Here is a 26,363-nt window from a genome sequence, read left to right on the forward strand (position 1 = left end):
CAACACTGTTACCCACCCTGGGATAGCCCTCTTAATGTTCAAGCCCAATATAAGATCCAGGCAAGATATGCAGACTCAGAACACAGCAAAATCACCCCCAGCTGGGTTTATGGTGGTTTTATTGTTTTCTGGCTCATTGGATAACTTGGCAACCTGGGATCAGGTGTGCAAAGAACTGAAGGAGACCCATCCAAGAATCAGCTCTCCCAGGGGCTACACTGGGGTGAGGCTTAGCACAGCCTGAAGCCCAAGGTCAGATGCCTAGCATTCCTCCCAGCTGCCCAAAGCTGCCCTCTGCCCCCAGCCCAGCCTGCTCCAGCTCCCTCTCACATTGGGCGAGTTACGGGCAGCAGACTCAGGCCAGCCAGCACCCAGCCACTGAGTCCAAGGCTCTCCTCCTTCTCCACGCCCCCTCCTCACGTCCTCGCTGCCACACTGTTATCGACAAGAGTAAGCACTCCGTGGTAACTTGCCACAGAAATGAAAACTGCTCTGGGGGAAGAAATTGGGAACGTTTTGTCCTCCAGGGTCACAAGAGATTTAAGTTATTCTCCCTACTGGAGGTCTCATTTACACTGGGCGGAAACAACAACAAAATAAAAACCTGTCGAATGGACTGTGCAATAAAGGGAAATAAATGCTGCAGACCCAAACTGGTGGGGGCAAAGAAGAAGGGAGAGGAAGGACACGAAGCCGCCAGGAAGAAGAAACTGAGTCCGTGTGCCAGGGGGTGCTGGGCACTGGGTGATGCTGGAGGAGGGGGCCAGGGGCCGCCCTCCTGCCGGCTCCTTGAGATGTCCCCGTGCCTGCAACCATGCCTCCCCATGCCAGGGAACACAGCTCCCCACGCCTCTGCCCACCCCACAAAACTCTGGACTCAGCTGTGCCACTGACACATGGCCAGAGACAACTGTCCCTGATATAAAGCAAGAGCCACCAGAGCCACCTGCCCGGTGGGCCTGTGATCACAGCAGACGCTCCCAATATTTCACCTCTTTCCTTCTCCTTCGGAACGCTATCTCAAAGTTATTTCCTCAGGGATGCTTCCTCTAATCCCCTAGATTCATTCTTTCACTCAACAAATATCTACTGAATGAATTTCCTAAGTGGCCCCCCCAAGGGTAAGGTGCCCTTCATGTAATCTCCCACAGCAAACGCCGTCTCCTCTTTAACAATAGTGATGGTAATTAAGTACTTACATAATTATTTCTTAGGGTCCAGTTCCCACCCCAAACCACCAGTCCTTCCAGAATATTGAGCTACATGAGAACAGGAGCCAAATCTGTCTGGTTGACTCTGCTACATCCCACCGTCGGTGCCTCCCACGTGTCGGAACATATTGAATGAATGAGTGAACATATGTGTGAGCAAACGGTCAGAGACACTCTTTTCATCATGTAAGTTCTCAAAAATCCAGTACTTATTTTACCCTTAGAGCAGATGTCAAATTGGACAAGCCTCATTTCAAGTGCTCATAGCCACACGTGGTTACCATACGGGACAGTGCAAGGCTGGGCTCCACCAGGGCCTTACCAGTGTGCTTGTTTGCTGGTAAAGTAGGAGAAAATTTAACCTCTGCTACACCGGGAGACAACACATCCCTTATGCTTCTTTCTGGTCGTTAGATGGCCCGGGTCCAATCCTATCTCTGCCACTTAACTACTTGCACGACCTGGGCAAGTTATGTGACCTCCCTGTGCCTCAGTTCCCTCTTCTATAAAGTGGGGGTATTTTTATAACAGTATCTACGTTATGGGAGAGATGGCAGGAACAATGAGGTAAGACCCCTCAGCCCTTAGAACACTGCCTGTCTCACAGTAAGTACGCGATAGCATCAGCCATTTAGTATCTTATTATACGTTTATATCATGTACAGATATTCATGCTCCACTTCCTGCCACACGAGATGGGAGGTAGCTCGAGTCACCACACATTCCGTGGTTACAACAAAAGAAGAACCAGTATCCATTTTAGAACTACATTCTGAGCGTATCAGTCACCGACAAAGACCACTGGGTTCCCCAAGGAAAAGCAAGATGGAATCTAGGTGATAAGATAAGGTCTAACCTCTTCCTTTGCGCTTCATGTAGTTTCCCTTGTTCTTAGGGTGCCGCATCCAGAGGCCTCGCACCTGGCGCTTCAGACCGGAGCTCCCGGTGCAGCACGGCGGGGCCGTCCCCTCAGCTCCAGGGCTCTGCGCAGAAACACCACCGCACCCAGCGCTCAGTTCAAGATGGCGGCGGTAGCGGGCCGTGCGCAGAGCCGCTGCTCTCGGCGCTGCGACCTGGAGGCGGAGCCGCAGCAGCTGCACCGGATCCCGCAAGAACTCCGCCTCCTCCCCCACTGCCGAGATCCCTAGAAAGCAGCCCCACCCACAGTCCTTCCGGGAGAGCGTGTGCTCTGCGGCCGGCGCTCATACCTCTCTGTTCTTTGATCAAAGAATAAAACTCTTTTGCTTCCAAATGGAAGAACTCAGTCTCGTTCTATTGGTTTAAGCAACACTGGGCAGAAGGACCCTTCTCAGGGACCAACTCGGGAGGGTCAGTAACATGTTCTTTCACGGGTACTGCAAGATATATCTTAACACGTGAGACTGATTATGGATGTACGAATTGTACAGGCTAGTGAAAAATGTAAATGCACGTAGAGAAGAGAATTTAGACTCGGCCATGGCACACATTATCATTGGTGAGAATGGGAAGTACGCGTTTAAATAAAAATCTTTGTGCAACTTTGTACCGGTTGTTTTAATGCGGTTCTCCCATCTGTTAAACTCAAATTCCACTGTACAGGCCAGACAAGCTGTGTCCTTTCCAATCCAGCACAGAAAGAAAATGACATTTACATTTGATTTCCTGTCTGGGGCATAAAGTCGGCTCCAGAAAGCTGAGCATTCAGCAGGTTCCAGATGCAGGGCAAATGCTGGAACCATGACTGCTGTCATCATGGCCCGGGAGCAGGGGGATGCCACATCTGGAATGAGGTAATAGTACCTACCTTGCAGGAACACTGTGAAAATTTAATTGAAATAATATGTGTGACAGTGCTTGACCCAAAGTAGGTATTCGATAAATGTCCTTAGGGAAACACAATCTAATGTCTGGGTCTTCTAATGATGCCACAATCTCATTAAAAAGACTTCTATATTGAACTAAAAATGTGTTCTAATTCTGCCCTTTTTGACTATACAGAATGAGTCTAATTCCTCCTCCAGAAAGCCCTCAAACATATGAGGGTGACCTTTCATGCCCTCTCCACCAAACTTCTCTTTTCCAGCCAAACATCCTCAAGTTCCTCCAGTAAGACAAGAATTTGTTGTCTTCAAAGTAACTAGAAGCATCTGGGCTCCAGTGGATCCCAAGACACATCTCAGCACCAATAACATGCCTATAGCCCTGCAGGATCCCCAAATTGGTCTTGTGGGATATGGATAAAGTTAACCTCATGGTTAAGCCTAATGCTTTCTTCATCATATAAAATTCAGGGAACTTTCTGCATATGCTCTCCCCAGCCCCAGCACCGACTGCAGATGCTGCTTTGTTTGAAAGAGCCCGTTTTAAGACTAATACGCTCTTCACAGTTGAAATTCAGTCCCGAACCTTTAAAGTGACGTTTATTGTGGTCTTGGGAAAGGTTCAGTGGAGGTGAGAAGTGACAGCTGAGGGTGATAAATCAAATGCAGCTCAGTTTTCATTTAAGGGCAAACTATCATCCAGCCAGCCTGTCTCAGTCATCAAGCAGCTCTGGCAGCTTGTGACTTCTTATGTACATGGTAAACAGAACACTGAATGGTGACAATTTCTTCAACTGCTAGGATGAGCCGTCGGCTTCTGTTCTCTGCTCAAACTTGACATCTTAAGCTGCTGGTTAGAGGACAGGCATGTTAAAAACTTCTCAGGACTAATCATAATCATAAAGCCTCTTTTAGAAATGATGCTACTTGTACAGCATGTTCACAGCACACCTTGTCTGCTCTGCTTCCTAAAGCACTGAGCTGAAGGTTGTAATACTCTAGCACTGACTGTCCAGTACATAGGTCACTAGCCACATGAGGACACTGAGCATTTGAAATCTGGCTAGCTTGACTTGAGACGTGATATAAGTACAAAATAATACAGGATTTCAAAAATTTAGTACAAAAAATTGTAAAATATCTTATTTCTAATCATATGTATTGATTTTATGTTGAATTGATAATGTTTGGGATATATTAGATTAAACTAAATAATTATTAAAATTAATTTCACCTCTTTCTTTTTACTTTTTTTTTCAATGTGGCTACTAGAAAATTTTAAGTTACATAGGCAATTTGTCATGTGGCTCCATTACACTTCAATTGAACAGCACTAGTCTGGAAGGCAAGGTGGGAGCTGGAAATCCCTCATTTCTCTGGCTCTTCCTCTAGGTTCAGACTTAGGAAAAAGGGACCTACTTCAGAAACCATCACTCGCTTTACTGTTTATTTATTGGTTAGACTACAGCAGTGGTCCTCAAACTTCAGTGAACATAAATGCTATGGACTGAACTGTGTTACCCCAAGATTCATACGTTGAAGCCTAACCCTGCTTGTATTGGAGATAAGGCCTTTAAGGGGGTAATTAAGGTTAAATGAGGTCACAAGGGTGGAGCCCTGATCCAATAAAACTGATACTGCTGGGTATATATTCAAAAAAACCAAAAACACTAATTCAAAAAGATACACACACACCCTAATGTTCATAGCAGCATTATTTACAATAGCCTAGAAATGGAAGCAACCTAAGCATTCATCAACAGATGAATGGATAAAGAAGATTACACACACACACACACACACACACACACACACACACACACATACTCAGCCATAAAAAAGAGTGAAATTTTGCCACTTGCAGCAACATGGATGGACTTGGAGGGTATAATTCTAAATAAAATAAGTCAGAAGGAGAAAGACAAATACTGTGTGATATCACTTATATGTGGATTCTAAGAAATACAACAAACTAGTGAATATAATAAAAAAGAAGCAGACTCACAGATATAGAGAACAAACTAGTGGTTACCAGTGGGGGAGTGGGAGGTACAAACTATTAGGTATAAAATAAGCTACAAAGATATATTGTACAATAGGGGGAATATAGCCGATACTTTATCAAAACTATAAATGGGGTATAACCCTTAAAAACTGTGAATCACTATATTGTACACCTGTAACTTATATAATATTGTACATCAACTATACTTCATAAAACAAAAAAAAGAAGAGGCGGAAACACCAGCGCTCTCTCTCCACCATGTGAGGACACAGGGAGAAGGTAGCCATCTACAAGCCAGGAAGAGAGACTGCACCGGAAACTAAACCCTGATGGAACCCTGATCTTAGATTTTCCAGACTCCAGAACTGTGAGAAAATACATTTCTGTTGTTTTAAGCCACCAAGCCTGTGGTATTTTGTTATGGCAGCTTGAACAGACTAAGGCAATAAGCATCACCTGCGGAGCTTGTTAGACATACAGGTTGTTGTTGTTTCTATTCCTGAAAGAGGCTGACTATTGATTTGAGACAGGCCTGGAAACCTGCCCTTCTTTAACAAGCACTCTAAGCATTCCATGTGTATTTTGAGGTACCCTGGACCAAAAGAAACATCATCATCTAGACTCCTGTTGGCGCTGTTGCAGAAGGAGTTGGTGGGCAAGAACTGAATTCCTAGTTCTACCACTCCAGCAGTGGTAGCCAAATTAATTTGATCGTGAGCGTCCCCTTTTGGTAAAGCATTCTTGAGCATGCAACCGGCTGAGCACTATACTTCGTGATAAATTACATATGCCCAAACTATAAACCATACACTGAATATTAGCAAAGTTAATTTTTACATAAAAATCCAGGTATGAAGTTGTGCTATTTTCTTTTTGGATCCCAGTGGATCATCTTCAGCCTGTGGAGGCCTCTCATTGAACAAGTTATAACACTTTATATGTTATATGAAGTCCTTGCTTTTGCCCATGCTGTTCCCATTTTGCCTTCTCTGCACTTAGAAAATGCCTATTTATTCCTCAGGCTTCAGCTCATAAATCTCCTCTGAACCGCTCTGCCTTCTCCTCCCCCTCTTACAGACAGCATTTCAGCTCCTCTTTGCAGCACCTCTATGCACTCACCACACTGAATTGCAAATATTTGTTTAACCTGTCATCTCCTTGAGGGCATGGACTGTGCCTTATTTATCTGTTTCGCCTGTGCCTTGCACACAGCTCCTGGCACAAGGTATGCATTATTTTTTAATGTTTGTAAAATGAGCAAACCAGTGAATGAGACTGCAATTAATCAATACTTTCAGCAAGTCACTGCCCTTCTCTGCGGAAGCAGAATCACCATAGTTTATGTGAGAAATACCCCACATAAAGGAGTGCGGTGAGAAGCTATCTGAAGCCATGCTGGGCTTTAAGTCTGGGTTTACAAAAGCACGTATAATTCACACCAAGCTGAGGATGAAAGCAAAGTGAACAGCCTAAACCACTCACAGCATAAAGAGCAGAGAAGGTTTTGGGGTGTTGTTTTTTTTTTTTTTACTGCTATTTTTAATTGTTCGTCTTAAGGTCAGGATCCTCCTGGCAAAGTAATAAGGGATGGTTTGTGAGAGATCTCAGTGCATCTTTGTGGGGCAAGACAAAGATGGATGGGGAACGAGAGGGCTTGTAGAGGCAGTATCATTTGTGAGCTACATCCAGGTCTGCACCTGCACAAAATGAAGGAGTCACTTGGTCCAAGCCTCAGAAACGTTACAGCTAAAAGTATCACCTTTTGGAAATTTAAACCTGGCTTGGGTGTGTAATAGCAAGTGTCCTCCCTCTGTGAAGTCTAAAGCCTCATTAGTTAGACGTTTGTTTCCCCCATTCCTTCACGTGCATCGTGTTGTCTCTGTCCCCAAGCTTCCCGTCAGGGAGTCATCGTGGGCGCAGCAGTACCCTGGCTGGAAGAATTCTCTGCGTGCTCTCTCACATGTGCTGGGGCCCATAGGAGAAGAGAAATGCTTTGTCACTTCCCTGTTTACATAACAGCTTTTCCTCTCAGCAGGAACTTGAAAGAAACAAAGTTGTACATAATCGGTTTATCTTCTCAGGCCCACTTACAAGGATTGACCCTGTGATATACTGAAAAGTAAAATACATGTCTGTTTATGAAGCACTTTTCAAGGTGATTAGCAAGCAACATTACCAGTAGAAAGGTTTCTATATTGTTCCCCTAAAAGTAGGGTTGCCAGATTTAGCAAATAAAAATATAGGACGCCTGGTTAAATTTGAATTTCAGATAGGCAATGAATAATTTTCTGGTATAAGCGTATATTGCACTTGTCCTGCATTTTATCTGGCAACGCTACTTGAAGGGGAAAAAATCTCTACATAACCCTCATGGGGAAAATTTCTCTCTATGTCTCTGGAAATGTTTCCCACTAGCTGAGAGGTGTATGTTAATAAAAACATACGTCTGAAAGCTAAGATATCTGAGTTCTCTTCTAGTTCATGTTCTCATTGATTCATCAATGTTTCATCCCAAATACTGAGGTATGACTCTCCTGGGAGCGTGTTTTCTTTGTAACGTAGCAGGTTTCTAAAGATCAAATATGTTACCTGACAGGAGGAACCCTAATGGAGGGAATTTCATGTAACAGTGGCAGATACATGGTACTTTCTGTCCTAGCTAAGCCTTCAAAGTGTTGTAGTTACCTCTTCTACCTATGTTTAAAGGCTGTCCTGCATCTGACTTGTTGTTGTTCATTTATTATTACATCTTGTGCCTGCTTCCAAAATGGATGTAATTTGCAGTGAAAAAGAATAAAAATCACCCAAAGTAAATATCATGTGAGGACTGAGCTTGCTGGAAGCCAAGGCAGAAAATAAAATGCAGCACATTACATACCTCTTACTGTTGGGTAAACAGCACTGTTGGCTTCTCAGAAGAAACAAAGTTCTTCCTGGCATTAAATTCCAACATGCATGTGCGTGTATGCATGCATACGTGCAAAAATGTGCATGTCCAGATGCCCCTTCAGAACTGTCCTTCCAGAACTTTCAAAGTTATTTGATAAGAATTCTGCAACAGAGATCAAGACTCTGCCCATAAATTTAAATTCCTTTTATTGGGAGTTACCTCTGCGGGGAGGAGGGTACTAGCATAGTGTAAACGCAAAGCAGGGGGAAGATTAAAAAAAAAAAACAACTGGCTGAGCTTGGTCACAAATGTGAAAGTAGACTTTCACACATGAAAAACACTATAGAACCTGAATACAGCTCTCCACAAAGTGTTCTTCATTATTATTATTCATTAGTGTAAACATGTGGCTTGTTTTCAATTATTCCGTATTGAAGCTAGTGAGACAAGATGATAAAGTTCCAAGACGTTAAATTACTAGGGCCTCTTATTACAAAGCAGCATTTTTCTTTTCAGGGTTATGTACCACCCTTTTTCTTGTTCATTACTAATGTAACATCAAGCTGTGAACTTCTACAAGGCTGAAAATAATTCATGCAACCAATCTTCTTTAACAAACTAATCATCTTGCTCCTTCAGGAAGTACAAGATATGGAACACTGGTGATGATTATGAAAAATAACAGTATTTATAAGAACCCACCGTGCTCCACACTATAGCTAAGGAAAATTTAACTGTGTTTAATGATCTTGCCACTAATACTCTCATTGAGATAGTCAGGGCCTGCCACATCATTTTAGGACGGAAGTTCTCAAACACATTGTTCTCAGAACGCCTTTATACTCTTACCAAAATTATTAAGTACCCCAAAGAGCTATTGTTTAAATGTATTATAAAGATAAATATAATATGTTGCTATATTAGAAATTAAGGCTGAAAAAAATTTAAATATCTATTTGTTAACCTTACTAAGAAAAAATCTAATACATGTTAACATTTTTATCAAACACAGCTATGTTTTCCAAAACAAAAACATTAGTGAAAAGAGTGGTATTACTATACATTTTTGCAAATCTCTTTAATGCCTGGATAGCTGGATTCTCATATCTGCTTCTGTATTCAATCTGTTCCAATGTCACATATTACATGACATCTGGAAAACTCCCCTGTACACTCGTGAGAGAATGAGAGTTAAAAAAAGGAGATAGGGAGGGAGACGCCAGAGGGAGGAGATATGGGGATATATGCATAGCTGATTCACTTTGTTATAAAGCAGAAACTAACACACCACTGTAAAGCAATTATACTCCAATAAAGATGTTAAAAATAAAAAGGAGATAACAACTTAGTATTATTATTAAAATAGTTTTGCCTTCACAGACCCCCCTGAGAATGTCTCGGGGACTATTAGGGTTCCCTCAACACATTTTGAGAACTGCTGTATTTGGATAAGACTGACTTCCATAAAAGCAAAATTAAGTTTACTATCTAGTGAAGAAAGCACTAGAATTACAAGAGTAAAAGTTCCATTCTACATATATAAGCTAAACAGAAGTATAAAACACAGTATCTATTTTAAGGGGCTTAAAATTTATTTTGCAATAGAGTAGTGGGGTATATTGCATTACTCTTCAAAATATCAGCTGCTCCTCTTACAAGGAGCACCTAAATGGGCCCACCCAACAGAGACTATCCCTATGGGAAGATTATACTCTTCCCACCCTATTGTGTTCATGTCTGTCCATCTGACTCACTTTGGCCAATGAAAGGTGAGTGGAAGTGGCATGTGCTACTTCTGTGCAGAAGCTTTAATGACCATTAATGGATGCTTTAATGGATAGGTGATTCTTCCATCCCTCATCTCCTCTCCCATGAGACTCACAACATCCAGGAAAGAGCTGCTTCTTCAGCCTGGGTCCTGAAATGAAGGCAACATGGAGCAGAGCGGCAGTTAATCCATGCAGTGCGTGTAACAAAGCAGCCCACTGAGATTTTTGGAGTTATTTGTTACCACAGCATAACTTAGCCTATGGTGACTGATAAAGGTGGGATAAGATAAGTAGAGAAAAACTTATACATCAAAGAAGTATCATAATAATTATTCCCACTTATTAACCAATATAAAGCAAAGGGAAATCTATGTCAGTATCCTCAATTTTTAAGCAAATATTTAATTAAATGTAACAAGCATTATGGAGTCAGGCTCTATGCTAGACACTGAATATCCAGGGATGAGTAAGATATGGTCTCAGCATGGAAGGAGGTGGTGGGAAGGACAGCTTTGACACTGGAAGCTTAGCTCTGCTACTCACAACTGTATGACCTTGGGTAAGTTCCTCTGAGCCTTATTTTCTCACCTGTAAAATGGATATAATAATACCGACTTCAGATGATTGTAAGAATTAAATGATATGATTATGTAAAGTATGTAGCAGATAGCCTAGCATAGTGTGTATTTTCAATAAAGACTATTTTCCTTCCTCATATGTCTCCCCATCTCCCACCTCCCACTCCTAGATGAGGGTCTTAGGATTCTAAACTTAACTCTATCTACTGGATTTCTGAGTTACTTTTCTAAATTTTAGTCTCTCCAAAAATAAAAAAATTGCATATGTACCACATACATATACATACACACACAAATATATTCATTTAATCTGTCACTCAACTAATACTTATTAAATATTATACTCACTTTACAAATAAGAAAACTCAAGCAGTGAGAGGTTGAATAACTTCTCCAACGTCATATGTCAGCACATATATATTTAACCTCGTTTTCTTAATGGCTGATAATATTCAACAGTATTACTAGATTACAATTTACTTAACTATTCCCTCTTTGATGGACATTTGTAAGATGTGTTATGTGTTTACTATCACAACAAAGAAACATCCTTATACAAATATTTTTTTATACATATGTAACTACATTTTAGGATAAATTCTTAGAATTGGATTGCCAGGTCAAAGAGCACAGAAATTTAAATTCTGATAGGTACTGTGAAATTGCTTTTTAGAAAGTCTTTGCCAATTTATACTCCTGCCCTCAGAGAATGAACATGCCCTTTCTTCAGAGCCTTATCTACACTATCCGCTAAACCTTCAACAGCTTGTGCCTCTGGATCTGGATCATGTTCCCAAGAATACTCTCATTGGGCACTGCTTAGGAAAGCTGCTGAACGGGGAGGACCCGTATTTTTGTGCCTGGCGGGTTAATGCCTTCTTTCTCTTCTTTCACATACAATGCATTTGGGACATCTGGCTGGAAGTAGGCTTTGATCTGCTCTGAACTACACAAGAATAATTCATCTATGTGAAAGGTAACTTGTATATTGATCCAGAAACATTGCAGGAGTGTAGCTTTTTCATTGATTATTTGATAATGGGTCATTTCATTTTTATCTACTTCTGACTTCTCTGTCTAACTCAGATTAAAAAAACAGGTAACCCTGAGCACATAATTCATCTCAGTGGAAAGCATTTTGCCTGCCAATTCACATTAGCTCAAAAAGTGACCCTGCAAACCTCTAAGTCCTTCAGAGCAATACATTTTAGAGATGGCTCTTCCAACCTGCCTTATTCTTGTTTAATATCTGGACAAGACACTAAGGGAGCATTTAGTTTGAAGCAAATTGCATCTCATATCTTCTTGGAATGAGGCAAAAGCAAATTTAAAACATCTTTCAATGAAGTGAGCCCACATTGACAAGAGTACATGTATTCGCTTCCATTGTATGTTCTTAGCTAATTTACAACTACATTCATTGAATTAATAATGATCAGCTGGGATTCACAGAGGCCTGATACCCAGGGCTCCATTCAGGGGCTGCTGGCCTGATATTTAAATATTTATTGATGATAATTGGGTGACAGACAGGGATGGGCTCAGCCAGAAATAAATTCAATCTGCTTGCACAAGCATCCTAGCCAAGAGTCCTCCTTAGGCCACATAGATACAATACCAAGAGAAATGGGAGGTGAAAAGAACATTGAAGATATGTGAAAACTAAGAAATTGAGTCTTATGATTGCTTTGTTTAGTTAAAGGTTAAGGTAAACTCCTTAAACATTTTTTTTAACCAAACTGCCAACAAAAAGAAGAGAATGTGGAATTCAACACTGCTTTCCTGGATTCTGAATATTTCCTCCCACTTTAAAAAACATTTGAGTGCTGCCAGGCACTAGGCATTAGATCTGTATAGAGACTAAAAGGAGACCCAAAGGGAAAAAAATGAAAGAGGTAGAAGGTAGAGGAAAAAAAGGTAAGAGAGGGAAAAGAAGTTGATCAGAAAGAAAACACTGGAAAAAAAGGATAAAAGATCCTTTTCAACCCATGATCTACCTTATTAGCACTTTGAAACATTTAGTCATTATTCTCCCCCCACCACACACACAAGATGATTCAGCCTGCTGCCTCTACTTGACAAATAGGAATATTACAGATAATTTAGCCATCAGTGTTAATCACCTTACTGGAGCATGTATTAGTCAAGATATGCCAGGTTATGCTGCAGTAACAAAGAAACTCAAAACCTTAATGATCAAAAACTACAAAGGTTGGGGCTTCCCTAGTGGCGCAGTGGTTGAGAGCCTGCCTGCTAATGCAGGGGACACGGGTTCAAGCCCTGGTCTGGGAGGATCCCACATGCCACGGAGCGACTAGGCCCGTGAGCCACAACTACCGAGCCTGCGCGTCTGGAGCCTGTGCTCCGCAACAAGAGAGGCCGCGACAGTGAGAGGCCCGCGCACCGCGATGAAGACTGGCCCCCGCTCGCCGCAACTGGAGAAAGCCCTCGCACAGAAACGAAGACCCAACACAGCCAAAAATAAATTAATTAATTAATTTAAAAAAAAATTCTATGAGAACAAAGCTTTAAAAAAAAAACAAAACAAAAAACGACAAAGGTTATTTCATGCTCAGGCCACGTGCCCATCTCAAGCTTCAGGGCATTATGCTCATCAGAGTCACCCAAGGACACAGGCTGACAGAGCAGCCAATGGCCCTGCAGACGGAGAATCTTGCACTGGCAATGAAATGATCTGGCCTGGAAGGAAACAGCACTGACGACCACCACAGGGGACATGCTTAAGACAGGTGTGGCTTTGAATCCCTTCTCTGCTTCTAACTAACCCTGTGAACTTGAACACATCATTTAAACTCTTGGAGACTCAGATTCCTTAACTGAAAAATGGAAATAATACAACTTACTCATGAAGTTGCTATAAAGAATAAATGAGATGATAAATATGCAGAACCTAGCACATACTGGGGGCTCAATAAATGATAGGCTCTTGGTTCTTACCACATTAAAAGACTTCCCAAGAGCCCAGTGTGCTTTTACTCTCTTGCACTACATTATACACAAGATTCTTTAAAATATATATTAAACCACAATACATACGTATCTCAAGGCTCTCATTGTCACCTACTGTGGTTTCCAACAGCTCAATTTTGTACATGGGGAAAGGTGACCTGGAGGTGATTGAAGAATTCAGCCAAAGTTGTTCCATAGTCAAGAAGGCGTAACAACCATCCTTGTGTCTCCTGACGTCCACTGCAATCTCCATCTCACTGCTACGCCTGACCTACTGTGCATGGGGGCAAGAAGGGAAAACAATATACCTCACCCCAGAGAGCATCTTTGGCAGCAAGCTTTTAGACAAGGAGCAGGTAAGTCAAAAGGTTACTTTCTATTCATATGCAGTGATTACTCTTCACTGTATTTCCCATAATAGCCAAGGAAAGCTAAAGAGATAAAAAAATGATTACAATTATAACCATGATAATGGCTAACATTTACTAAGAACTTACTCTGTGCCAGGTCCTATTCTACAAACTTTTAGAAGATTCTCTCATTTAATCCTCACACTAACACAAGGAAGTAGGTGGTAATATTACCCCATTTTGCAGGTGAGAGAACTGAGGCCCCATGAGGTGAAGCATCTTGCCCAGGGCATCCTAAACAGTAAGCGGTACTCAGCAGTCAAGCCCAGACAATTTTATTCTGAATCCCATCGTCTTAGCTTCCCCACTATGGTTCTAATTCATATACAGTCACTATTTTGAAATCTTGCTTACCAGGAAAAGGGAATGGTGGCTGATGGAATTGCTCCATAAGTTCAAGGGCTAAGAACTGTAGGTTCATTCAGACATTCTGTTGTATTCTTGTCTGTCATTATACTCAGCATCTCCCTAGCATCAGACAATTAAACAGACAAGTTCTTGAACATGTAAAGAAAGAGTAAAAGAGGCAAATCAGAGCACAGAGAAGATGATCCACTGATATTTACCAAACACATGAATGTCAAATTCATCATCATTAATTGAAGAAAATTCAAATCGATGTTCTTCCTGTGCTAGTCAACAACATCCCAGACATAAACGAAGCTCATTATTTTAACTTCATCAGCCCCTTAACACAAGATATACATGCCAGATTCTGAATATTGAACCTCATTGCACCACTGCCTTTTTATAAACCAAGGAAGATAGCTCATGGAACAAAGTGCTTTAGGGAAGTGTCACAGGGTGGAAGAAGGAGAGGGAATTCACACTTATCTCCAGGGAGAAGGGGGGACCCCGTGGAAGGAGCAGGCCAGCTCCCTCAGTCCTGACAGGTACTATTTCAGTGTTACGGGACCAATAAATTGGAGAGAGAATTAGTACCTATTATTTTAATACTCAGCTAAAAGAAATTTTTAAATTCTATATCTATGAATTTTCAGGGAGAACCAAGTAGTCTGCACTAACCCCAAAATGTCACAGCTAATGCTCTGTCAAATAAAACAAATCTCTCTCCTAATAAAGACAACAATATTAAATGGAATTCTGTGTGTTTTTAAATGCATAACCAATTAGCAATCACTCAGTAATGAACTAATAGAACTTACAAGGTTCCCCTTTCTAATTTTGCAGAAATATTTGGAAATTAATGGGATGTGATTTATCAGACTAAGCTCACAAGCTATTTCCAAGTCCTTGTTCTTTTTCCTTTCACATGACAAAGTGGGCTGCAACTAACAATTTCTGTGGTCACAGTGTATGATCACTATTGTTAAGTGGAAGTTGTAGGGGTAACAACAGCAGTTGGCCAGGGTAGGTTAGGATGGCAAACAAGGCCTTGTCAGTCAGTGCCCCTCAGATCACATACTTCCACCTGCTCCACATCTCCTTAGCTGTGTTTGTTGAGAAAGATTTAGCCTCAGCAAGCTGGTGAATGGTCCATGACATGCTCCGGCAACGGGGATCAGAAACATACAAGCACTGAAAACTTGTTGGGGAAGTAGAGGTCAATCCAAATACATAGGCCTTAAAGCAAAAGTTATCAATTTGGTATCAGTGACTTTAAAATCAAATAGAACAGACCAGTTTCACTGTACCAACAGAGGGTCAAGGTAACCCCAAAGGAAGCCCTTTGGCTTTCTGACTGTCAAGGAGCCTTGATTCAGAAATGATGGAGGAGGGCTTCCCTGGTGGCGCAATGGTTAAGAATCCGCCTGCCAATGCAGGGGACACGGGTTCGAGCCCTGGTCTGGGACGATCCCACATGCCACGGAGCAACTAAGCCCATGCGCCACAACTACTGAGCCTGCGCTCTAGAGCCCGTGAGCCACAACTACAGAGCCCGCATGCCACAACTACTGAAGTCCACGTGCCTAGAGCCTGTGCTCCACAACAAGAGAAGCCCCCGCCATGAGAAGCCCGGGCACTGCAACAAAGAGTAGCCCCCGCTCACCACAACTAGAGAAAGCCCACGCACAGCAACAAAGACCCAACACAGTCAAAAAAATAAAAATTAAAACGTAAAAAAAAAGAAATGATGGAGGAGGACTTCTGCTTAAGTCCTGAGCAGACTTGCAGCTCACAAGACTACAAGTCTTGTAGTCAAAAAAATAAAAAAATAAAAATAAAAATAAAGAAATGATGGAGGACTTCTGCTTAAGTCCTGAGCAGACTTGCAGCTCACAAGGCTACAAGTCTTGTAGTTAAAAAAATAAAAATAAAAAAATTTAAAAAAAGAAACAGTGGAGGACTTCTGCTTAAGTCCTGAGCAGACTTGCAGCTCACAAGGCTACAAGTGGCTTTCCTCATACCTTTGTGTTTTCTGGGGGCGTGGCACCACCACCATGCACATATCTACGTGCTTATTATAAGACACAAGTTGTTATTTTCCTCTAGGCAGGAATTAACTATCAAATGCCCTTATATAGGAGCCATAGCACCTGTACCTTTGATATCCAAAAATGTTTACTTTTCAAACTAATGACGGTACTGTGGTCTTGCCAATCAGCACCAAAATAGATCAGGTCACACTTCTTGCTAGCACAGTAGTTTTCCACTGTTCCACAGAGCGTCAGGGTTTCAAGGAGGGGCTCCTCCAAGAGAGGAAGCAGGGAAGTGAAGGTCAACAGGGTGAAGCATCTCTCCCACCTCCACAGCCATGGTTTCTGCTTTATCTGTTATATCAGAGATACGGTTTTTCACTTGAGGAGGGGTCCGGTTCCTTAAAAAATTTAAAAACCACTATTCTAGAAGATGCCCAGGTTATCAGAATAATAAAATCAGTATGTAGCGTGCCTCATCCAAGAGAAGCAGCTATGTGTGTATCAGTGTTCTGGGTTTCCGGGGTAAAGTATTTCCCTTTCTCAACAGTGAACAGTAGTTACCCCTCAGAACTCCAGGAAGAACCAGCAACACTGAGTGCCTCAACAGCCTAACAGAGCCTCTACTTGATCAATCTGAAGAAGAAAGAAGCCATGTAGGGGAAGAAGAGATATGAATAAAACAAGTTAAAAACAACAGCAAAACAGCAGCACTATGCCACCATGGAAATGCTATATTATTAACTTGCTTCATGGGAATTTACCCAGCCCTCTGCATGCGAATGGTCCAACCCAGCTATTGAAAGGTTCATGCAGACTGAAGGAAGTTGAGAGACAAAAGGAGCTGAGTAGAGGCCGTATCTGCACTCAGAAGGCCTGTGGTGACCTATCAACTCACAGTCCTGCTGAGTCTATAGAGAGAGAGAGAAACTAGACCCCGGGGCTGAATCATCGGTAGTCAATTCTGAATGCATCCGCAGACAAAACAGCAGTCAGACACCCTGGCACCAAAGACACAACGAAGAAAATGCTGAGGAAAGATCTCTGTTTAAAGGTCTGTTGATTCCCAAAGAGCCCTATAGCAAAAAGTCTTTGACTCCAAATGCAGCAGACTGTTTCCATCCTCGTTGTGCCTGCGACACACACAGCCTGATGTGAAATGAGCCTGTGCTGTTCTGATGTTCATCCATTAAGCAGGAAAGGGTATCCAAGGTAGAAGAGCAGCAAGCTCTTCCGGGAAGCATCCAGACCCCTGGATCTAAAGGCGTGATGTGGATCCTAGAAGCCTGCATGTGGGACCCTTCTATGAGGCCCCCTACCCTGTTCTGTCTCCTAGGGACCAGACAAGAGTAGGGGGGCGGGTCTCACTAGCCAGGGAGGAGAATGGGACACAGAGTGGATGGCGGACGGAGAAAGAGACCCAAGGTTTGGGCAATGGGGTCTCCGAACGCCCAGCCCACTTCTGGCTCCTGGACCTGAACGGCTCTTCCTTGCAGACACTCCAGTGCCTCTTCTTTGGAACATCCTGGGACATCTCCCTGCCTTACCTTTACCCAAGTTCCCTGCCTTTCATCACCCCTAATGCTTTTCCACTGACCAGCTCCTTTCAGAGCAGGCCCAGGTAACTACTACTTCTTAGGCCATAGGCCCAAGACATTGTATGCCCAATGGAGCTTCTTTGAAGAGCCCAGGGAGAGCCAGTTTAAATGACCTGTCCTCCAAGCAGTGCCTCCAGAAGCTCCACAATGCACCTCTCTGCCTCAGAGCGTCTACCTGAAGATTTAGAGGCGGAAAAGGACAGAGTTACGTGGGTTATGCACTGCTGGGTTGCTTTCTCCGACCTCCGAAGACCTTCCTCCATCTTCTCTCCAATCTGACCCAGGACTCTGAAGTCATAAACTAGTCCTTATCCTTTCTCTCCCCAAATAAGGCAGATTCTTTCATAGTGATATTACCAAGGCGTCCACTCATCATTAGCTTGGAATGGAAGTTCAGCAACTTTGCTATGGCGTGGCTTTGCTCCGATGTTTTCATTATGATAGCTATAGAAGAATTGGGGGACATTTTATAAACCCCAAAGTCTTAAAGTGAATTTTTAGAGATTCATTAGCTCATGAAATCTTAGGTTATGTCATTGTTGTGTGACAGCCAATACAGAGGGATCTGAAATATGTGTCTCTAGTGACCACATGGTTTCTCAGAGTGAGACTTCTCCACAGCCAGGGCCCAACAGATGACCAAGTGACAAGCTAGTGGAGGTGGCGTTGCCATAGGAAACCAGAACTTCTGACTCTTAGCGTTTCCTTAGTCCACTGGGGGAAAAGGTTCCAGTTCTTACTTCTGTTTGCCAGCAAAATGTTCAGATGTCTAGAATCCATCTGTGAAGAGCCCCACAAGAATTTGGCAGTCACATCAGAGCAAGGGAGCTCGTTCAGAGTGATTAGAATGGAAAGTCATAGCAGTAACTTTCTAATATCACTAATCTGCAACAGATTTGCATTCCTTAGGGGGCCGAGCCATCACTTAGCTTATTAGGAAGGAAAGGCATATGGCTCAGTCAGAGGAGTTTGGATCATCTCAGTACAATAAGGTTTGAAGGCTGAGGGCATACCCACCAGTGAGAGACAAAAGAGAGAAGATGGGGCCAACAAGGCAGGACCAGGTAAGCAGCAAGGAAATGAAAGATGGTGGCAGATGTCACAGTCCTCTGGTTATGAATGCCCCATCCCAATCAAACTTACCATGGAGATATTGGGGGTCAAGCTCTCTGAGCAGAGCCTACATCTGCTACACCAGAGCCACCAGGCTCTACTTCTTGGAAGTCTGGTCCATGGACAGTCATCTTTCCTTAAAACTGAATGGTACAGGATAGTGACCTAGAGGAAAAGTTCAGAGGGAATTTCGCTTTGAACTCTGAAGCCCACGTAAGATTCCTCTTAGCCTAGATTTCTTAGGCAAGGATTAAGGGCTGAAGCTTTACTCAGGCAATACAATGCCAGGGCAGTGAAAATGAGGGGAAAGGAGGGTCAGTCTGGAAAGGATGGAAAGTAAATGCATGTTGATGTCTTACTGTGCTGTCCACTGCTTCCCAACAAGTGTTAAAGAGATGCAGCCCTTGCACAACGGGTGTACCTGCTTGGCCACAGCAGGACATCTCTGGTCAAGCTATAAAGAGAAAAAAAATGTACCTCAGGACTGTCCATCAAAGGGAAGAATGGAGAGGGAATTTACCCATCTCCAGTCTTGTTGGCCAAGATGTGGCCCATTTAACTCCCCTGCATTTCTGAGTTGCATCGAACGGCTCTGCCCCCACCAAGTGCCATGACGCTCATTCACATCCAGAGGCGCTGGGAGGAGGCAGAGCCTCTGGGCATCAGAACCGCACCAGAGCCTTGCCAGAGTTGACCCACACTGCAACCGCTGAGACGAGTAAGCAGCTGCGTCCAGGAGGCAGGGGAGGCCAAGAGAATGGGGGCACCTGAGGTGTGGCCATAAACTGACATGATCTTTAGTTAAAGGAAACTGCTTCCCCTTGCTCCTGATTTTCAGTGTAGCTGTCGTCAATTCTGAGCGCATCACTGCAACTGGTAGACTCTGGAGTTGAGGAAGCCTAATGTGAAGCTGGGCTCCCCGCCCCTCTGCCCCTCTAGGTGACCTTCTGGAAGGGAAGGTGCCTAATGCCTCTTTGCACCTGCTCCCTGAGACAGGCTTTCCACTTCCATCCACAAACACGTTAGTAACCGGATGAGATCAGGTTTGGCCCATCGGGCGACTGTGGGATTCCACTCTAGTTCTTGGCTTGATGATGCATATCAAAAAGCCAACAAGAGCTACACATCCCCTTTCCCATATATTGAGGCAGCACAGCATCAGGCTGAGGGTTTTAGGTTGGGCTCTGGAGGGAGACAGCCTAGAGTAACTGGGGCCACCACCTCCTAGTTATGTAACCTCTTTCTCTGTTCTCTCATATGTAAAAATGGACATAAGGTTAGGACGCCCTCACGGAGCTGTTGCGAGGGTGAAGCGAAACATTCCCTGGCAAGTGCCTAAACAGTACCTGGTACCTAGAAGGCATGAAATATTAGCTTTTAATAGTTAGAAATTCCCTTGCCCATTATTATTTCATTTTTTTTGTCCTTGCTGCCAAAAAGTCAGGAGGTAAATTGTGACTCATTTGACCTCATCGCTTACAAACCTGTTTATTCCTCCTGAATCAACTTGTTTTTTTCCCTGCTCTGTTGTATCTGCACTGTCATGGGAACGTCCTTTATAACAAGCTGCATCTTTTATCTCCTTTCCTATCAAGCTTTCCTCCTTTAATCCACCCTATCACAATCCCATTTTTCCGGATAAGGTAACTGGCCTCTCCCTGGCTTGCGTCCCGCACCCAGCACCCTTCCTAGGGTAGGTGGCAGGCTGAGCGCTGACCCTTCCATGTTTTGTGTCTGGAGAGGGCTGCCGGCTTCGTTAAAGGTGAGCGCAGCCCTGCAGGACCCAGCTGTCACCATCTGGTGTGCTGGGCTGCAGAGTGCTGAGGAGGAGAAGGAGGAGAAAGGGTTCTAGAAAAATCACTCCACAGACGCTGCAGCCTCCAAAGGCCAGCTCCCCGCCCAAACCATCCGCGAGCCACTGGGTATCAGCCAACACTCTTCTGGGGATGTAGGAGCCGACGCACCCCCATTTTCTCTTCCCCAAACGAGGCATTCTGTGTCCTAGGACAGGGAGTCTCTCGGGTAACGGCCAGTTTATTATTCGACATTTGAAACTCAAAGCCTCAGAAACAAACAGGATTGCAGTTTCCTCGATGCTCCTAAAGCTACAGATTTCCACGCAACTTCCTTGGGCGCCCAAAGGTCACACTCACCTGCGTGACTCCTTCACAACTACCAAAAGCCCCCAGCGGTGGCTTTCCGGGGCTGGCGGCCTCCCAGCCCGGCCCTGCCTAGTGTAGAGCGAGTACACGGCGCGCGGGAGGGCGCGGGGCAGCTGGCGGGGCCTCCCCCCGCTGCGCGCTGCACCAGCTTTGCAGGCTGACCCTCCCGCCGGCCGGGGAAGTGACCTGATTGGCTGAAGGAAAAACTGCAGCAAGAGCTCCCGCCGCCTGGGGTGGAAGAGAACCTCCTGCTGCTGAGGAACTGCGCACTCTAGGGCGGCGCCCGGTGCGGACTGAGGTTGGGGAGGGGCCCCCGGAGGGACCCCCCCGAAGGTCGAGAAAGATCCACCGCAATCCATCGCGAGCCCTTCTGCGTCAGGAATCCCAGATGGACCAGGAAGGAGAAGGAGGCTAAAATAAAGGGCCTGGGCTCACAGTGCTGGGAAACTTTTAATCCGAAAGAAAACAAGCAAGGCAAGTTTAGATACCGTCTGCTTTCGGTAACAGCAGTTTGTTCCGGCCCCAGTTAAACCCAACAAAATGTCAATAGGTATAGCCATGCAAATTGCAGAGCCTCTGACTCAGACTGTCAAGGTATAACATTAATTTTATACAAACCAATTTAATTTCTGTATCTGAGCCCCCGTTCTGCTGATGGTAGCAAACACATTCTTGTCAAATTTAAATAAGTGTACATGTACGCATCTTCCCCAGCCCCACTCTGGGCCTCTCTCAGCCCCTCCTGCCCTTCCAGGGGCCCAGGATGGTTGGGTATTCTCGTTGCACTAAGATGAGGTGCCAGGACTCCACGAGGCTGCCCTCAGGGCCCCGTGGCTGTCCCCTGGCCCCATGTGCCTTCTCTACCTCTGTGGGTCCTTGGGCAACACCACAGGCAAGGAAACACAGGTCACCCGTGCTCCGGGGTCATCCAGACTTAACTGGGGTTTCCATCAACATTCCTCCAAGCTGGGGCTTGGTTCTGATGGTGTGAGCCTTTCTCTGAAATACTCTTGACATCAAATTCAACTTATCTCCTAACTTAAAAACCAAAATCAAAAAAACTTCTCCAAAGCCAAGAAAAGGTTTGTATTTGGCAGGAAATACTGTCCTTACATAATTTATTCATTCTTTCCAATGCTATTGTTTATGAAGTCAACCTTATGCCCTGTCAGGTTTGTTTGTTTCTTTGTTTGTTTTGTTTTGTTTTTACTTTTGGAACTCAAAAAACCACAGTAATAGTAGCAAAATAATAATGATAATAATTTTCAAATGGCAACAATGTTTTTCCTCTTGGCAAGAACTGCAGGCTTCACTGCCCCTGGTGTGGTCCAAGGAGCTCCATGATCCAGATGACCCATTTATGAAGCCTCCCTCGTTCGTCTTCTGCCCTGGGTATTGAGCTCGAACGAGCAAGGAAAGGAAGTACTGTATATTTCAAATAAGCAAACTTTTAGAACCCAAAGGAAATAAAAATGCCTTACCCCAAACCAACACTTTGTCCAATAAAAACAGAAATGGCCCCATTTGTCAAGAGCTGTGGCTCTCCCACAGCTGTCCAAAAAGGAAATACCCGCTAATAATGGTGCCCTTCAAACTGCCATTTCTTGATTATTTTCCCTCTTCTTTGTGAGAGCCCTCTCACTGAGAAATAACAGAAAGAAAATGGAAAGAGAAGATCAGAAAAGGAGCAAGTAAGGACCATAGGAATATTTACCAGCCCATAAAATTTGCAGGATTTTAGAAAAACACAAAGACTCACGTACATGAATAATGAATATTTTATTTCATTTTATTTCTAATTTCATTTTTTACACAAATTATGATTTCTAACATTGATGTGATACTATTACCATCCATAATCAAATTTCCTCAATTGTCCTAAAGTTGTCCTTTAGAGGTTAATTTTTCCCAATATCCAGGATCCAGTCAAGGATCACACATTGCATTTAGTTGAAATGTCTTGTTACTCTCCTTTAATCTGGGATAGTTTCCAGACATTTCATCTTTTATGACATTGAATTTTTGAAGAATCCAGGCCAGTACTTTTGTAAAATGTCCCCAAATTTGGATATGTTTGATAGTTTCTTCTTGATTAGATTCAGGCTCAATATTTTTGGCAAGAATCCCACACAGGTGGCGTTGTGTCCTCAGGTGTCACACCAGAGGCCATTATGTCTATTTATCCATTATTGGTGATGTTAATTTTGATCACTTAGTTAAGGTGGTGTCTGCCAGATTTCTCCTTCATAAAGTACCTTTTCCCCATTGTAATTAATAAGTAACCTAGGGGATGAAACTTGGAGACTGTGTGAATATCCCCTGCCCCATCAACCTTTCACCCAGTGGTTTTAGCATCCATTAAAAAATTCATACCTGAATTAGTTATTACTGTGGTGGTTGAAAAACGATGGTTTTGTAATTGTATCATTCCTCCATATTTATTGACATTCTTCTACAAAGAAGGGCTTTTTCTTCTCCCTTCCCTCTTTTATTCAGTATAAATGTAGACTGGGAGATTCTTTTTTTAATGCAATGTGTTATTATCCATTACTGCCATTATTACTATCATTATTAATTTTGATGTTCAAGTTGCCCCAAATCTGGTTAGGGGAGCCCCTTCAAGCAAATTCGGTGTCCTTTTGACGTGGCCCTTTCAGCTTTTAACACATTACAGTGGTATTTAGAATGAAAGACAGAGATCAAGGGAAATGTGGAAGAACTAGGAAGAACTAGGCAAGGGGATAGTTACGGTCCCAGTGGCAGTTCTTTTCAGTCAAAACAGAGATCACATCTTCAGCCAGAGCTTCCATGTCCACCACTGTGGGTCAGGAGCCATAGGGACAGACCTTGCGGTAGTTGACGTGCATGGGAAGTGTCTTGGAAAGAATTCGAGATATGTCCCCTGATATGTTCAAAAATATTAGGTCAGGCCTGGCAAATAGCCTATTTTCAGAAGGATGTAGGACTCATCTTGAGGGGAGTTGATCACCACTGATTGGCCCGTGGTTGTTAAAGGAGAGTAGATGTTCACAAGATGAGTGGGATGGGGGTGGGGAGAGAGGCTATTCTGTGAATCCCCCCCCAGCCAGTCCTGAAGGTGAGAGAGGCAACTGACACGACGGTGAACTCTGTGACACTTGGAAGTTCAAGCAGCACTACTCTGGGCTCCTTCTAGCAGGTGGTAACACAAGGTAAGCCTCTCTTCTTTCTGGCAACAGAGTCCCACGTAGGGACTCTGGTTCTAGGGAAGCCACGAAGAATCTCCACCTGGCAGAACAGAGCAGACACCACAGGTGGAGACTTCTTCATGCGTACCTGGGGACTGACTCCCAGAAATACTTGAAGTGGGAGAGAAGACGGACTATTCGGATAATTCTGCATGAAAAGCAGAGGCAAGAGCAAGATTAACGTGGGTTACAAAGTAAATAGTGCTATACCTGAATGGTAGACTTGGAAGCAAAGGCTCAGTGGCGTTCTGCTATGTCTCAAGGTCAACTAGCTAGTGAGTGGTATTCATAGGGCTTGAACTCCTAGTCCAAACATTCTTCCCTTTCCAAAAGGGAAATGAAGAATTCTAGAAGAATGGAAAGAGAAGAGAACAGATCACCATAGGAAGAAACACAAGGATGACAATGAACTAGAAATAGCCAGAGAAGGGTCTGCATGCAATAAACAAACAGACCAGCCCACAGGAGCAGAATTAAATGGATGGGAACGGTCAGGAACATGCCTTACTAGCTCTGCCAGCAAACATGGTCTGCAGAGAAATGCAGTGGTGAAAAGAAAGGGGAAACTGAACCTCAAGGAAAACAGAAGTGATCACAGAGGAACAAGGCAAGAAGCCAGAGAACAGTAAGAGAGTCAAGGCTTAGCCTTTAGTCTCTTCCATTCATTTGTTGGGCAACACCCACTATTCAAAAGTATTTATGAGAGACTAAGATGCCTTCATGGAAACACTTCAACAAAAGCACAAGATCAAACCTGGATGAGAATGGCAGCCAGTGCCTAATACAGGCCTTTGCTTTTCTGTTTTAAATCCCTGAGCATCGTTTACAAGAAAAATACACTTCCCTTCGGAGACTAAGTTTGCTTGTATGCGCTATCTATTGCCGCCCCCTAGTGATTGCATTTGAGATGTGCACTAAGAATCCACTGGTAGAGTTGAAAAATTAAATGACCCAATGATAATAATTATAATGCCTCTTTATACTTGTACAATATCGCAGGTCCTCAAAATGCTTTTCTGTATCCTGACAACAGCCCCGTGAAACAGGCAAGGTGTATTCCACCAGTAAATCGCCTCAAGCTGACATTGCTTGGGAACCTATTAATCAAAACCTAGGGGTTTGGAGTGAGACCTGCACTTGAAGCCTGGTGCTGCCGTGTATCCCTTTGTGATGTCCAGCCAGGGGCTTAAACTCTGTGCCTCCACCTCCATTCGTGTGAAGTGGGGGGGGGGGGGGGAGACTGCAAGTATCACGGAGATGCAATAAGGACTCAGTGAGTCATATTTTTGCAGGCTTGAGCACTGAGTCGGGTGCACAGATAAGGCCTGTAAGAATGATACGGCTGCTGCTGCTGCTGCTAACAGCATCTCTGAGGAGGGGTTTTCACTGCCTCAGAAACCCATTTACGGTTTCTGAACCTGCTGGGAGGCATCTTACTGAAAAACATGTCACTATAACTGCTTAAATCTATTTTCTTTTGCTCAGTTTTCCTTATCTTCCAGTTGTTTCTCCCTTTTTAACCTGGCTTACAGTTCACATCTAAGGGAGAAGAGCCTTGACATTGCAAGAGTCCTGCCATCCCTCAGCTTTGGTCTCAAGCCCAGAGCCATGTACAAACCCAGAGGATGCCCTTTCCTAATGCTCCCTTGGTTCCTGTGAGAGTGTATCTGCCCAGCTCTGGGCACCCAGGGAGCCCAGCACAACCAGAAGAGCATGTTCAGACCAGGCTGTGTTGTGGATTCTCTTCCTCAAAGACTTTAGCCCCTGGTGGATAAAGAGGAACCAGTGGTCATGAGGAAGGGCAGAAAAATCCATAGGGAGCTCTTTAAGACGCTAAATCAGACTTATAATCAGACACACACACACAGGTTCAGAGCAATTATAGGCTCATGAGATCGCTTTGGGGATGATGGGAAGTAATTCCTGTAGTTGGCTACCAAAAATAGCTCCAGCGCCTGGACTGAGCAGATGTCAGGATGAAGAGCAAATACCTTTGACACAACAGGAGTCACCCAGGCAGCCCTCGGAACAAGCGTTAGCCTCTTGTCTCCATTCCATGGAGGAGTCAAGACTCCACCAGGTCCTTTGGGGTCTTATGAGATAAATGGGGAGAAAAAAAAAGGGAAATCGGGGACTGCAGGAACTTCTTTATTCAGGTGCTCCTTCCTGTTGCTGAAGAAAACACCACCCTTGCCACCTCCAAGGTGCAGAGGACTGGAATTCTTTTTACCATGCGGTAGGAAGAAGCTC

The 26,363-nt window shown here is 43.8% G+C and overlaps 1 long non-coding RNA gene across 1 annotated transcript in view; it reads right to left on the reverse strand.

The window, feature by feature from the left end:
* LOC309626205 overlaps positions 1–21,599 on the reverse strand; it is a 254,462-nt gene extending 232,863 nt beyond the window's left edge. Inside the window, exons 1-4 of the long non-coding RNA XR_014243020.1 lie at positions 20,878–21,599; positions 19,084–19,178; positions 13,341–18,889; positions 2,068–9,826 (exon numbers count right to left, since the gene is read on the reverse strand). This is a non-coding gene — a long non-coding RNA (uncharacterized lncRNA). The remainder of the gene's footprint in view (positions 1–2,067; positions 9,827–13,340; positions 18,890–19,083; positions 19,179–20,877) is intronic.
* Between the last annotated feature and the right edge of the window lie 4,764 nt (positions 21,600–26,363).

The sequence above is a fragment of the Balaenoptera borealis genome (assembly GCF_965194805.1).
Source record: "Balaenoptera borealis genome assembly, chromosome: 3".
Classification (NCBI taxonomy): Eukaryota; Metazoa; Chordata; class Mammalia; order Artiodactyla; family Balaenopteridae; genus Balaenoptera; species Balaenoptera borealis.